This window comes from Cryptomeria japonica, chromosome 10, assembly GCF_030272615.1.
Source record: "Cryptomeria japonica chromosome 10, Sugi_1.0, whole genome shotgun sequence".
NCBI classification, from domain to species: Eukaryota; Viridiplantae; Streptophyta; class Pinopsida; order Cupressales; family Cupressaceae; genus Cryptomeria; species Cryptomeria japonica.
In genome coordinates, this window is record NC_081414.1 from 706,378,680 (window position 1) to 706,389,993 (window position 11,314).

The window sequence follows — 11,314 nt, forward strand, 5'->3', positions numbered from 1 at the left end:
CACCCTTTCTCCTTGAAGAAAGTTCCACCATGTCAAAGCTCCACCTTTCATCCTGGACTTTGCTATCTTGACCCTCTGACTTTCAGGGATCTCTTCACAATCAAAGAAACAATCTAGGGCATCAACCCATTCAGTGACCACATCAGGGTCCATCTTGCCATTGAAGGTAGGCAAGTCAAGCTTACTATCAGTGGTTCTCCTTGCCACTGTCTTGAGGGCATTCACAAGGTACCTTTGGTCTGCAGGTACATCATCAGCATCATCCTGCCATGAGGGTTCTTCTTCTTCTTCAACCCTTTCTCCAAGGTCTTCTCCTTGTCCCCTCTCTCTAAGCCTGCGGTTAAGACTGTTTACTTCATTCATAAGGGATTGCACCCTTTTTGCCAATTCCACATTTGTCATGTGGGCTGGAAGTCTTTCATTGTTATCATATTCATCTGCATTGTTCTTTGACATATTTCCCTCCTTAGGTTCAAACCCTAAGCTCTGATACCACTTGATGCAAGTGCTAGGCTAGGTGAGTGTAATTCAAGACAAAATTGTCACAATAGGCCACCAAGGAAACCCAAAACACTCTACCAACCAGACTTACACCTTCAAATCACTCTTCAATAAATCATAAACAACATTCTGGACCCCAAGGATAACATTGACAAGATCTTGGGATCAAAAGTTGAAAATTTCTCAAGCCTACTCAAACCGGCTAAGCACCAAACTTGGCTTCAAGTTGGAATTTTGACAAAATAGTGAGTAGGGATCAAACCAAATGGTCAAGGTGGGTTCAAATTCCCATACAAACATGCTCCAGGTGTGGTGACACAACAAAGTGATCAATTCAACAAGGTTCCTTTGTAAAACCCCAAAATCCTTGTAGCCTTACTCAAGAGGACTTAACAAAGCAACTTTGCAAACTTGCAAATGAACAACAAAACAAAATGGATATCCAAATACCCTTTATTGAGAAAGGTCTAAATCCAAAAGGAGGAAGTCTGGAAAGCAAAGGAGACCTGCTGCCCTTCCCAATCAAGTAGGCCTAATTAAGGCTTAGATAGGTGGGTTTGTGAAGGAAGTGCATGAAAATTGATGGATCAGAATGTGTCACCAATTGGGAAAGTGCTGTCCACACCCCAATTGACCAAATCCATGATTTTTTGCATTGGTTCAACCCCTATTTTGTTTTATCACCAATTTTGCATTTGAAAACTAGGTTGTCACATGAGGATGCCAACCTAAAAATCAAAGGAAAAAGCCAAAAACATCTTCCAACCTGCAAATTTCTTCCAGAATCATTGAATATATATACAAACCTCTCATTCCACCAATTTTTATAAGTTTTATACAGTGGACATGAGAGGCAATGCAAAAAGTGGTCAAACCCCTAGGGTTATGAGAGTTTCAAAACTGTTTTTAGAAAAAATGCAATAACTTTCGAACCAGAGCACTTAGAGACCTCAAATCAAAAGAAAAAGAAAGGTAAGAGGCCCCTCAATCTGAATCCATAAGTTAGAACTTCCCAGTAGTCTGAAAAAAATCCGTACAAGAGCAAAAACGTGACTGTTTGCAGGAAAACAAGGTTTTTTATTGATTTCAAAAATGAAAATTTACATCCAATCCTTCATCACCCACCTGAAAGGGCTTATGAAGGCCTCCCCCATCAGTTACAACCAATTTTTGAACTAATTATCCAATGGGGAAGGTTATTTACTTACAAACAAAAAGTTGTCAAATGTTGTTATGACAACAATGACATTTTTTTTTTTGACAATTTTTGCTCAAAAGCACTTAAAAGTGAAAAATAACTTTCTAAATCCTACCAATGGTCATGAAGGACCAATTTATTGCCAAAAACAAGAAAATAACTCAAAAATCAAGTTTTATGACCCTTTGACCATAGTTGACCAAGTGGCTCATAAATTGCCAAACTTGGGACTAGGCCTCACAAATGGATCAAAAACAAGAATAATAATTCCTAGCATGAAATAAACATTCCAAGACACCTTAGGAGTCATAAAAAAAAGTAGGATAATCAAGTTTTTAAAGTTGGTGCTCTTGCACCATAATCATTATGGAAAATTGGGTCATAAGACCAATGATGGTAGGAATAAACCGGTTAATCAAAAGAAGACTTTTACTTTTGATGGTTACTGCCATAATTGTCATAAGTATGGTCACACTACTTATGAGTGTAGATCTCAATCAAGCATCTTGTCAAGTGCAAAAAGATTTAATGGAAATTGCTTCAATTGCAATAAGTTTGGACACAGATTAGAAGAATGTTGGTTCAAGAAAAAGGTATCAAGGCCATCGTTCAAACCGGTTAGTCCTAACAAAAGGAGCAATCAGTTGAATGCCACCTATTCCATGTGTGGTAATTTTGGTCATGTTACTGAAACATGCAGAATGAGGATGGGTTAGAGAAATAATCCAGGACCATGGAGGACAATTGGTATGGCATGCTTTAACTACCATAAGATCAGCCATCTAGCCAGAGAATGCAGAAGATGATCCTACAACCAGTCTGCAGACAAGAATCAATTTAGCAAGAAAAAGGAGCGAAATGACTTGAAAGGAAAGAAGACAACTGAAGAAATAATAGGTGAAATGAAAAATACATGGATCAAGAAGGATGAAGGAAAAGAAGGACAAGGACATCCTGAAATCAAATCATCATCCATCGGTGATGACAGTTCCACTTCTAACTAGGCATACTGATGCCTAGGGGGAGCACATATGGTAAGACTACTCTTGAATCCCCTCAACAAATGTAAGGATGTGTTTATCTGCATAGTTGTGATGCATACAATTTGGTCTAAGAGTTCTTAATTGAAGTTTTTCCTATGAGCTATTTATTTGAGTATTGGTATCGACAACTAATAATCGGTGAAGTCAGATCGGTGTACCTTAAGTTGTGAGCTTCAAATCTGATCGTTGGATCCTAGCACTGGTAAATATCAATGGATAAATAAGAAAATGGTAGCACATTTTCATTTACCTATCTACTTGAGAATTTTATTGAGCTTTTGTATTTTCAAAGGCAATTTGAAAATTGCTAAGCTTTGTTTGTGCGAAAATGAAATTCAAGCATAGTGATAGTGGTGTTTGGTATTCCCTAGGAAAGGGTTTCCAACTATATCTAAGAAAATATTGATTAAAGGTCATCATGGAAGTGCATATATCGACTCCTGTGTTAGTTGAAGCTATTAAGGAACCCCAACCCGAGTTCAAGATGCAATCGATAAAAGCTAGTGAAATCGACAAGACCAGTGCCTTATCATCTGTGCCCTCTAGTGTATTGTTGGTACAAGATATTCACTCCTATATTCATTGAAAGCTCAAAGAACTTGGAGATAAGTTCATTTGAAGTGAGTTTAAAGGGTTCTATGAAAATGATCAAGTGAAATCAAGGTTCCTTCATCTGAAAACCAAGGGTTTGGCATATGCTATAGACTTTCCTGTTCATTTTCATGGTGACTTGGTTAAATATGTATTGAGCGGGGTTCATGATCAATTTTTGTGGCTGGAAGATCATGTACTAATCAAGATCACAAAGGAGATGATTTGAAGAGTGATAGGGTTCAGTGCAATCGGTGAACCATTAAACCTAAGAATGATTTCATGAACTAAAGTCATCTGGTTAACCAAATCCTGATGTGATAGTAGAGCAATGACTATCACTCATATTGAGGATGTTGAAGTAAGATTTGCCTCTGCAGTGTTTGGTTATAGGGTATATCAATCAAGCTAGATGAACAGTCTGTCGAGCGGTGCCATCCATGTTGGATATCAAATTATCAAAGAATATGAAACATAAGATATATGTGAGATGATTCAAAGTTAGTTCATGGTGAACATGGAAAGAATAAAGAAGGATAATAAGCAATCCTTCAAATATGGCTCTCTACTAGTATGTACATTCTTCTATGTGCTAAAATATTTTCCCAGTAAGGGTAATGTAGTATGGTCATAGGAGAAACCTATCATGGTTCAAATAGGTGAAATGATTAGGGATCTCAGAGATAAATTTGGGGAAGCAATGTGGGGATATTTCAAAGAATTCCAAACTAGAATGCACAAGAGGGAAATAATTCCAACTGGAATAGTGCAAAAATACAAGAACAACATTTATTTTGTTGTAGATATAGATTGTTGTATTATCCAAGCAGTTGGACCTATAACTTTTTAGGTTCCACCTATGGGGTATGAGGTTACAATAGATCTGGTTAAAATTCACATTAATATGCTTCTATCTAAACTAGTAGATTTGAAGGCAAAGAGGTTTGGAGCATATGAGGAGGGAAGTTCTAAAATAAAACAAGAACTTTAGGTGCCTACCATTAAAAGAAAAGTAAAGAAAATGATTGATACCCTTGACAAGAAATATGGAGGTGAAGCATCTGGTGCCACTAACTCCACTGGTGTGAGTGAGAAAGCAGGGGTCACACCTACCAAAGATGAAGAACTGACCGGTGAAAAGAAGAAAGTGACAAAAACAAAAGCAAAGGGCACTGCAACAACTAAACCAACAACATACACAAAGGAAAAGAATCTAGGTACTCTGGTATCTTCACCAAGCAAAGATAGACCGGTAGGAGTAACTTACATCAAAAAGAGAAAGAGTGATCCAAAACTTAAAGAGGATAAGAAAGAAGGTGACATTGGGTCAGATGTGGAAGTAACAGAGGTTAGAAGAAGTAAAAGGAATAAAGCTCCAACAATTGTTGAGATGGTGCATGGCATCAAAGAATTTGGAGGTTTGTCAGGTGTGGGAAGGAAATATTCTCTTAGTAATGATGAAGACAAGAGGAAACTTGAGGAAGCTTTGATCTAGAACTTGCACACCTTTTGTAGAGCTCCAAATGAATTGTATGGCATTATTCCATCAAATTTGCTGGATAAAATTGAAGGAAGATGGAAGACTTCTCTAGCTACTAAAAAAGAGCTCAGAATAAAAGCACTCATGGAAGTGCAAAATTAATTAGATTTTGAACAAGCTTCACTAGTGGTTGAAGAATGCATTCAACATTTCAAGACAAGGAAAAAAATTGGAAGAGTGGCAGTAGGTGAAATTAGAGAAGTGCATGCTGAAGGTGTTTCCCTATGGAAGGAAATTATGGACCAACAAACTAAACAAGACAAAGGGGTAGTTGTCCTTGATAAAGGAAAAGCTAAAGAATCCACTGAAGGTTTTGATACATTCACTAATGAGGACATCATAGGATATGTTGTGTCAAACATCCCCAATCTGACAACAGGTATTGAACAACCGGTTCATACTTCACCAGTAGAGGAAGCCGATAAAACTAAATTGTTGGGTCAAGATGAAGTGTTAGTTGAAGACATTCCTTATGAGGATACACCTCATAGAAACTTATCAACACCCAATCCTAATGTCTCTCAAGAAGGAAAAGAGGAAGAAAAGAAGATAGAGGAAGAGAAGACAACAGAGAAAGAAAAAGAGGAAGAAAAGAAAATAGAAGAAGGAAAAGAGGAAGAAAAGAAGATAGAGGTAGAGAAGAGAACAGAGGAAGGAAATGAGGAAGAAAAGAAATTAGAGGAAGGAAAAGAGGAAGAGAAGAAAGAAGAGAAAGGAAAAGAGGAAGAGAAGATAAAAGATAACACATTAGTGTTGGATACCCCTCCAGTAAAAAGAAAATTAGACTTAGACAGGGAAAATGTAAAGCAAAAGGTAAGAATCGTCACAACAACTAGCTCAGAAGATGAACCCTCAAAAGTTGAAGAAGGAACAGAGGAAGAAGAAGAAGGTGATTCAGTTATAGATATAAAGAAAATGACCCCCAAACAATTGATGAAAGTCTTAGAAAAATTGAGAATCCAAGCTGAAAAGGTAAAACTGAGAGAAAAGAAAAAGAAGGCAAGAATCCTCACCTCTGCCAAAAAAATTCTCTTTGATCTCATCCTGGATATTGTAGATCATGATACTACACACATTATTGATCAGTTGAATACTGTAGTCAACGCAATCAGTTCAAAGGCAACCAATCTGGAGAAGGTTGCAATAAGACAATATGAATCAAAGTGAGGAGATAGCCCATTGTAGCAGATATCAGTTGCAAAAGTTGCTCTATCAACCAGAACAGAAGAAGTTAAGACCACACTACAGAAAGCTGGTCAACTTCTATTGAAATCTTCAAACTTTCCTATCTTAATCAAAGATTTGGATGATAACAGAAATTAGATTCAAAAGGAGATTCAGGATTTGGTAAGCTCATTTGATCCCCTTAGTAGTTCAACATCAACCTTCACTAGAAAAATCAAAATGTTCAATCATCAACTTAGAAAGTTAAAAGATGAAGAAGACAAAAGAAGCCTTAACATGTTAGAACTTCAATGTTATTTAGAACCAATTATAGACTTCATGCAACTGAATATTAATGAGGCAGACTACTTAATTCATGCACCTGACTGCAAAATAATTGATGATATGGAGGCCTTCATTGCAGTATTACATGGTCACTTTACTACCATGAAACAAATTCAATCTTCATGGGAATATTCTTTAAAAGTGGCTCAAGAAACCTTTAAAGAGATTTTTGCTTTATTTTGACAAATCATCATGGGTAGTCTTTTCCATTGATGGCAAAAGGGGGAATTTTGGCTTTTATGGAGTCTTGTCAGGAACATGGGCCATGGGATCGACATAGTAGTTTGTAGAATTTTCCACCAATGCCAAAGGGGGATTTTGTTGGTATTCTGAAGCAATTTTGTATGATTGGTAAATGATATGGTTGTCATTGTTGGTAAAATCATCTCCTTAGTCTTCCCAATCCTTAGGGAGTAAGCAAACCAGGCAATGAGTAAACCGACAGACAGTAAGTATACTGCCAAGCAGTAGACCGGCAAGTAGTAGACAGAAAACAGTAAGGCAATCGAGTAGCGGTGAGTAGATCGGTAAGGAAGACATCCACTGGATAAGCAAAGACTAAATCGATACATAGGAAGAAATCAGCTAGACAAGGTTTTGATCAGTTCATTGGAAAAGTCGATAAGTGACAGACTAGTAACGTTTAGTTACAACCAGCTAAATTGGAAGTCTTCTCTCACTCAACCAATAGACATATTGGCATGTTTGACAGTATTGACATAGATTCCTGCATAATTTTAGAAGCACAATTTAAGGCTTGATAATGGAATTTTGAAAGGTATGTTTTGGAGGGAAAATTTGGCGAAAGACTTAAGGGTCTATAAATACACATGTCTCATTGTTGAGAAGGTTTTTGTCAAGGTGAATGAAGTTACTGTGAAAAAGGGCACAGGGGGAGTTTCAGAGCATGCAGATTCGAGTGACAGAAGACCGATAGAGTGGGGTTTCATAAAGCAGTGACTCAGGTGACAAAGGACCGGCAGTGCAGGATTCAAGTACCAGCAAACTGATAGAGGGCAGAATTCTAAAGGACATGCACAACCGATGCAGACCAAGACTAATACCTAATTATGATCTGATCAGGCTAATGTGTAGCTTCTTGTATCTGATCATTCATCTATTGTTTTGAAAGAATTGCAACATAAATCCCTTAACTAGGTGAACTTTACCATGTCCCATTGTATAAATCTCTTAATCGAGTAACATCTTTTTTGATGTTCTAAGTCCTTTAACCAAGCTACCTTTAACAGGGTAAAGGCACTAACCAACCTTGATCAAAATCCCTTAAATGGGTGGCACCTAACTAGTGTCTTTGTAATCTCCTAATAGGGATGGCTCTTCATCGGGCGTACTTTAGAAGAGTACAAATTTTGTGAGTTTCTACTCACACCATGGTTTTCTCCCTATTGGGTTTCCACGAGATAAATCTGTGTGTCTTTGTGTATCTTTTCATGTATGCTTAATCTTCTATAGTAAATGTGTACATTGGTGAATGGTTAATTAGTTCATACTTAAAGTAAAAGTATCAACTAGTAAAAACTGGTAATGTACTGATTCACCCCTCCCCTCTCAGCACCGGTTGGGACTAACATGGGATTCATAACTAAACTGGTTCAAATATTCCTGTCAACGAACATATTTTCCTCGACCATCCTTTCTACCATGGTCCTTTTCTTTGAATGTTAAGAATCTAGTGCAATGTGTTCTTATGACAAACTTCTTTAGATACATTATCTTAACAATAAATTTATTTAGACATTTGATAATCCCATAAATTTCTTTGTCAAAAGAAATCCATTTTTTCACCTCAGCTAGAAAGACTCTGCTAGCATATTCTACAATATATTCCTTATCGTCCTTGAGGAAACAAAGATGTCCTCCCCATGCATGATCTGAGGCATCAATATAAAGGATGAAATCCTCAGTTGTGGGAACATGTAATACAGGAAGATCTTGGATCTTATCTTGTATTTTTTTTACTATATCATCATGAATTTGGCTCCACTGCTACTTTCTCCTGGTGAGGAGTTGTTGCAGAGGGTCTCTATCAAATCCTGCATTAGGATAGAAATTATTTACATAATTTAATAATCCTAAGAATCTTTGTAGCTCCTTTTTATTTAAGGGAGGCTGAAATTCAAGGATCTTATTCTTAATATGAGGTTGAACCTCAAGTCTGCTTGAATTAGCAATCATTCCTAAAAATTTGCAAGCATTTGAGCACCATTGAATCTTGGAGAGGGACAAAACAATCCTAGAATTTAAAGCTAACCTTTAAAATATTTCTAGATGAGTCTTATGCTCATCAATGTTTTTGCTAAAAATTAAAATGTCATCAATATAAACACATAAAAATTCTTCATAGCCATGGAAGATCTTGTCCATCCTTTCCTGGAAGTATGAAGGAGCATTCATGAGCCCAAATGACATTACTGTCCATTCAAAGTGTCCGAAGGGACATCTGAAGGCAATTTTGTACTGGTCCCTTTTCTTTACCCTGATCTGATAAAATCCTAATTTACAGTCAAATTGGGAGAAAATTTTAGAATAGATATGATTTATCTGGTATTGGATAAGGGAAAAGGAATTGTAATTGCATTTAATGGTTTATAATTGATAACCATTCTTTTCTTTTTTCTTCTTTTTTCAGACTCTTTATATACCATAAATGCATAACAATTGAAATCAGATTGAGAATGAACAATATACTTCCCTTTGTTTAGTTCATCAATTTCTTCTTGCATGTTAGGATATTCATGAGTAGGAATAGGGATATTCTTTTTGCTTTTGATCTTTGCATCAGGATGAAGTTTGATCTCCATTTCTGGAATCTCCTTGTCCTAAAACTTTTGAAAATCATCTGAGCGTACATCTCTTATGATTGCAACTTTTAGTTCTACGAGTGGCTCAAGTGTCTAGATTCTGCTGATGGTTGGATATTTTTCTGAAGCATAGATAAGCCTTGGAGTACTTATCTTTTCACCATTTAGAGTAAACATAATATTCTTTTTTGTACAACCATATGGAGTATATCTGTCAATAAAATTACCACCCAGGAACACATCGTCTACAGGAATTTGTTGCATGGCAAAGAAATTACATTTAAACCTTTTTCCATCCAATTCTACTACTTGCTAGTGACAGTATTTATAACATCAGAATTCATTGCCTTGGAGATCACAAGTAGTATAGGCAGTTTTCTATCTAAGTTGTTCCCAATTTTGGAGGACTTGTTATCTACAAAAGATAAGCAGGCACTAGTGTCAATCTGGGCATCATATGATTTTCCATTGATAATAACACTAATATACTATGAAAATTTGCCTGTGAGAAGATGTACTAAATATTGAGGGTCTAATTGTAGTTGTGGTTTAGGTAAGACAGACATTACCATTTGAACATTAGCAGGATCCTTAAGAGTAGAAGATTTAGGAAGCTCATAGCTACTTTAATCATCAATGTATTCTTCATGAATTTTTGAGATAAAAGAATCATGGTTTAGTCTAGAATAAGAAGAACTAGGGATATCAGGTTCTTCTTCCCTAATAATTACAAATGGATAAGACATCATAATATGGCATAGTTTCACGATATGGGCAAGCTATGAAAAACTGGGATATAGCTTGCATGATGGGATCAAACTTTTCAGATGAAGATTTACAAAATTTTCTTCCCTTTTGTTCAATAGTGACAGGATTAAATATAGGTGGTTGTGAAAAGGCCTATGGAATACATACTTGTGGAGGGGGTGTCTCATAAAGATTGAAATCCTGAAACTCTTCCTTGAAATCGTCAAATTATGGTTCTATTTGAAATGGTGGTTTGTAAGACATCTCTGGAGGTGCATAGTGACTGCTAAAGAAATTAGTGTATTGTTTTCCTCTTCCCTTTTCTTTAAAGATTTTTTTTTCTTTTCCTTTACCTCTTCTGGTGTGGTTCATCAGGACTATTGGGTTCTCATCATAGTCCTCTTCTTCTAATTGATGCTTTGTTTCCTATAGGGTGGCTGGAAAGTCATCAAGAGCAGCTACATCTTCTTCATCAGCAACTTCATCATATTCTTCTAATATGGGTTCGTATATGTTGTCTTGAAGATAAATATCTTCTTCTTCATCAACAACATCCCACCACGTTGTTGCAGAAGGATCAACATAGACATCTTTAATGACCTTGTTTTTATCTAGTTCAAATATTCCTGCAAGTGAACATATTCAAAGAATTTTGGATTCGTGGTGATTTAAAAGATTTTACTGAATTTTGGGTTTGTATATATGTTCATTAGTTTAGGGTTCTATTTCAAAAACTGAGTTCCAAAAAATTCTAACAATAACGAACTATTTGTTGATACTACCAAAATATAAATCTTGATCAAGAAAAAGTGTGATACCTGTTCATCTCTTTGACAAAATCTCGCAAGTAATACTCCTTTCAGTCTTAGAGTGTGCAAATTTTGTACATATATTGTTTTAGTAATAGACAAATGACTGGAACTACAATGAAGTTTAAGCCACTATAAATCAATTGATGTATTTGAAGTCTCCAGAAGACATGTCATGTGCTTAGTTTTATTTAAATATCTGAAATTATTTCAGAACTCCATGGGAATCCTTTCCATTTTAGTCTGAGTTCAATAATCTATATAGTTAGAAATGTTAACTCTAAGTTATTCATGAATTCTTTTATAGACACATATATATATTGTTGTATATATTCATATATTTGTATATATATATATATGTACATAAGCTCCAAGGTGTTGTTGCATAATGCAAATTGTTATCCTTGTGCTCTCATAGAGAATAAATACTATGTTTAAGTAAATTTATAGGTGCAATAGGGTATCTTTGGTATGTGAAACAAAAATATAGAATCATTATGGCAGGTTGTGTCTTGAAATTGACTGCTATACAATTCATATCATAAAATTATGAA